Source organism: Salmo salar, unplaced genomic scaffold (assembly GCF_905237065.1).
Source record: "Salmo salar unplaced genomic scaffold, Ssal_v3.1, whole genome shotgun sequence".
Lineage (NCBI taxonomy): Eukaryota > Metazoa > Chordata > Actinopteri > Salmoniformes > Salmonidae > Salmo > Salmo salar.
Window position 1 is genome coordinate 5011 of NW_025550509.1, and position 4867 is coordinate 9877.

Genomic DNA, 4867 nt, shown 5'->3' on the forward strand with positions numbered 1-4867 from the left:
CACAATGCTCTCAGTCAATCCAAAATGTTTTGAACCTCAAACCTGAATGTTTAACAAAAGGAAAAGTGAGTTTTGTCTTTCTCAGGGAAATATATGTGTGCACAATTATTAGGAAACTAAATTACAAAAATAATTTCTCTCAACTCACTTGCTTATTCTCAATTTTTAGAGTAAGTATAACAGATAAGTAACGCAAAATGACAATTATATAACATTTTTTGGCCTCTCAAAAAATATTCAGTGACCAATATAGCCACCCTTATTTTCAATAACTGCCATGAGCCTTCCATCCATGGAGTCTGTCAGTTTCTTGATCTGTTCACGATCAATTTTCACTGAAGCAGCAACCACAGCCTCCCAAATGCTGTTCAAAAAGGTGTATTGTCTTCCATCACTGTAAATCTCATGTTTGAGAAGGGCCCACAAGTTCTCAATAGGATTTAAGTCAGGTGAGGAAGGGGGCCAGGTTGTTATTCAGACATCTTTGAGGCCCTTGCTGGCTAGCCAAGCAGTGGAGTACTTGGATACGTGTGATGGAGCATTGTCCTGCATAAAGATCATGGCCTTCTAGAATGCTGAGGACTTCTTCCTGTACCACTGTTTGTGACGAAAAATCTTCCAGAAACTGGCGGTAGGTTTGGAGTTGAGTTTCAGTCCATCTTCAACCCGAAAAGGTCCAACTACCTCATCCTCAATGATAGCAGCCCATACCAGTACCCCTCCTTCACCTTGCTGGCACCCGACTCAAAGTGGTGCCCTGTGTCCATTACTGATCCAGCCACGGGCCCATCCATTTGGTCCATCAAGAGTCACTTTCATTTCATCTGTCCATAAAACCTTTGAAAAATCTGTCTTCAGGTATTTCTTTGCCCAATCTTGACGCTTCAACTTGTGAATCTTATTCATCTTGTTTCAGCCTTCTTGACCTTGGCCATGTCTCTGAGCACTTGACACCTTGTACTTCTGAAGAATCCAGGTAGGTTGCAGTTCTGGAATACGGTGGCACTGGAGGATAATGGGTTCCTGGTAGTTTGACGTTTAATTCTTGTCAAGTCTTTTGCAGTTCATTTGCGCCTTTTCTTCCACATGCATTTTTTGGATCCCAGTTGACTATTCGCAACAAAACGTTTGAATGTCCGGTGGTCACACCTCAATAGTTTAGCTATTTAAAGAGTGTCGCATCCGTCTGAAAGGCATTTTACATTTTTGTTTTTTAGTGTCAATTAAATTTCTTTTTGGCCCATTTTACCTGAGGTAATGAGGCTGCCTAATAATTATGCACACATTGATATAAGGTGTTATTCACTTTCGCCACACCCTCCCTCATTACACAAATACATATCACCTGAAAATGATTAAATCCAATAAGCATTCAAGTTTATATGGTTTGGAGTTCGAAAATGTGAATAGAAACAATGATAAGATCAGAATACTCACTTGCCTAATAATTGTGCAGGCAGTGTAGGTGTGGCATTGGAAAACCTCCCTGGTTTTTGTGGCTGAATCTGTTCTAAATTCACTGCTCGACTGCGGGACCTGACAGAGAAATGTATGTATGGGATACAGAGATGAGGTAGTCGTTCAAAAATCATGTTAAGCACTTTTATTGCACACAGAGTGAATCCATGTAACTTGTTAAGCAATCTTTACTCCTGTACTTATTTAGGCTTGCCATAACAAAGGGGTTGAATACTTATTGACTGAAGAAGTTTTAGTTTTGAATTTTATATTAATTTGTAAACATTTCTAAATTCATAATTCCACTTTGACATGATGGGGTATTGTGTGTAGGCCAGTGGCACAACATCTAAATGTAATCCATTTAAAATTCATGCTGTAAAACAACAAAATGTGGAAAAAGTCAAGGAAGGGGTGTGAATACTTTCCGAATGCACTGTATGGAGGAAAAAAACGGACAAACTTAACGCCAACACCTGCTGTAGATATACGGTGCCTTCAGAAAGTATTCACACCCCTTCCTTGACTTTTTCCACATTTTGTTACGTTAAAGCCTTATTCTAAAACAAATTCAATAGTTTTTTCCCCCCTCATCAATCTACACACCATACCCCATAATGAAAAAGCAAAAGTGTTTTTAAAAAAAAATTAATATATTTTTTTACATAAGTTCTCAGACCCTTTACTCAGTACTTTGTTAAAGCACCTTATGCAGCGATTACAGCCTCGAGTCTTCTTGGGTATGGAGCTACAAGCTTGGCACAACTGTATTTGGGGGAGTTTCTCCCATTCTTCTCTGCATATCCTCTCAAGCTCTGCCAGGTTGGATGGGGAGCCTCGCTGCACAGCTATTTTCAGGTCTCCCCCAGAAATGTCCTTGTGTGGCTGAGCCACACAAGGACATTGAGACTTTGTCCCAAAGCCACTCCTACGTTGTCTTGGCTGTATGCTTAGGGTCGTTGTCCTGTTGGAAGGTGAACCTTTGCCCCAGTCTGAGGTCCTGAGCACTCTGGAGCAGGTTTTCATCAAGGATCTCTCTGTACTTTGCTCCGTTCATCTTTCCCTCGATCCTGACTAGTCTCCCAGTCTCTAATGCTGAAAAACATCCCCACAGCATGATGCTGCCACCACCATGCTTCACCACAGGGATGGTGATAGGTTTCCTCCAGATTTGACGCTTGGCATTCAGGCTAAAGTGTTCAATCTTGGTTTCATCAGACCAGAGAATCTTGTTTCTCATGGTCTGAGAGTCCTTTAGGTGCCTTTTGGCAAACTCCAAGCAGGCTGTCACTCTACCCAAAAGGCCTGATTGGTGGAGTGCTGCAGAGATGGTTGTCCTTCTGGAAGCTTCTCCCATCTCCACAGAGGAACTCTGGAGCTCTGTCAGAGTGACCATCGGGTTCTTGGTCACCTCCCTGACCAAGGCCCTTCTCCCCAGATTGTTCAGTTTGGCCGGAGTATCGTTCAGCCTGTAGGTGGGGGCAGACATGAGATGAGTGACTTTGCTGTGGAAGGTGAGGGTGGCACTATGCTAGAGCTAGTCACTCTGCTCTCTCAGGTCCATTTCATTTTAAAGTGTCTACATGCGTATTCTATAAACATTCAATTTGAGTTGTTGTCTTTGTGTGTCTTGCAGTCCCCACCCAAGAGTCAGGTGAAATGCTCAGTCCTGTGGTTTAACATGTCCTGCTGTACTGAGGGTTTCCAGAATGCACTGCACACAGGTGACTGCAATGCCCTGAGTGTGTCCGACACTTCCTGTCACCTGACCCTACCCCCACAGGTACAGACTCTGACTATATTTGACCATTGATGTCAATACCTTTGCAAAATAGTAAGATGATAGCATTGTGCAGGAGTCTATATCTTGATATGAAGTTGAACAAATGCCCAGAAACTTGCATAGTTTTAGTTGTATTGTGTCCAATGTGTATGCAATGTAAAATGATACATATGTCTTACTGATGGTATGATCTCCCAGCACCCAAGGCGTTATTTGGTGATGTGATCAGGAAAAACTCTGGGCCCTACCTTTTACAGTATGTGTTGTATGCCCAAAGACTTGACATACAAGAATGAGCTGTTGCATGGAATGACATTCTAAACATGGGTGGGAGTATTGTTGTTGTCAGAGGGCGTGTGGCCGGAGCTGTGCTACAGCTAGACTGTGAGGCCTGAGTATGGTGCAGAGACTGGGTAGGACAAGCCTACACCAGGCAAGGAGGTAAAATATACACACACACAGCACAGACCTAATGTATGTCCTAGGCTTTAGCTCAGCTCATTCATTGATTTGTCAGTAGCTGTCACCATAATGAATACATTTTTATGTGGATGTATTGTATTCCTTTATACTCACCCTCTTACACTGACTCTTCAGCCCACTCTGCTGGCCCAAAGGCAGTGGTGCAGAACCTGAGCAGAAGTTGTCCTGCAGTGGGAGTCTGTTCCTCTGGAGCAGAGGCATGGCTTCAGCTGCAACTACAGCCTCTAGTCCAGATTGAAGAGGAAATCCTGAGGTTGTAGTTACGGCTGTGGTACCAGTTGAGTGGTTTGTCTGGACTGTACAGGATCCACATGGAAGGAGTCCTGCTGGTCCAACGGCTGTAGGTGAGGACTAAGACAGGCAGAGATGTTGGAACTATTCTATTGACTTACCTCCATTGGAGTAGACAGTTGTTCATCCATATGTGTGTGTTTATGTGCACTTGTGCATGTGTTTGTGGATGTTAATCCATATGTGTGTCTGTATGTTCCAATCCAGAGGGCATCGATTCAGTGGACACCATCCTGCTGTGCTCACTGTCCTGATACTGCTGACCTGCCTACATTGGAGACAGAGGTGAGAGAGAAGCCTAGATGGCCTGCAGTGCAACTCTCCCCATGTCTTATCAGCCTGCTGCATTCTACCAGACCCACATGTTTCCTTGGCTGATTAGCAGCAGACTGCAGACTGGCCTCCACTTAGTCTGAGAGTCTGATAACAGTGTCTGTTCTCTGCAGGATAAAGCAGAAACTCTGACCCCGCACATAGTAGCCTGTCAACCTGGAACTCCGAGACTAAATACACCACAGTCTTTTTCACTGAGGGGGTAGGTACTTTTGAATGCCAGATAGCAAAATGGGACTGTGCACTACAAAATGGAAAAACACAGATCCACTACACATATCTGTAGACAAATGCTCTCGTTGAAGATCTCTGGAAGTCAAAAGAAACTACACAGAGTAGGACTCATTTTGTGAAAGTATTATTTTCATTGATTACTCTGTGTTGCACTTTAATGCTATTGTTAGTCTAACCAATATTACATGTTTAAAGTTATTATTATAATTTCAAATACAGCCCCATTGTCCCCACTCACCCAGTAGGGGGCAGAAACCTATTGATTTTGAATGCACAATGAACAAA

At 43.1% G+C, this 4867-nt stretch overlaps 1 long non-coding RNA gene across 1 annotated transcript; it reads left to right on the top strand.

Annotated features, from left to right (window-relative positions):
- The first annotated feature begins 3872 nt into the window (after positions 1-3872).
- On the top strand, positions 3873-4867 carry LOC123739492 (uncharacterized). Its single transcript, XR_006767728.1, has 3 exons — positions 3873-4068; positions 4223-4300; positions 4462-4867. It is a non-coding gene; the product is annotated as an uncharacterized lncRNA (long non-coding RNA).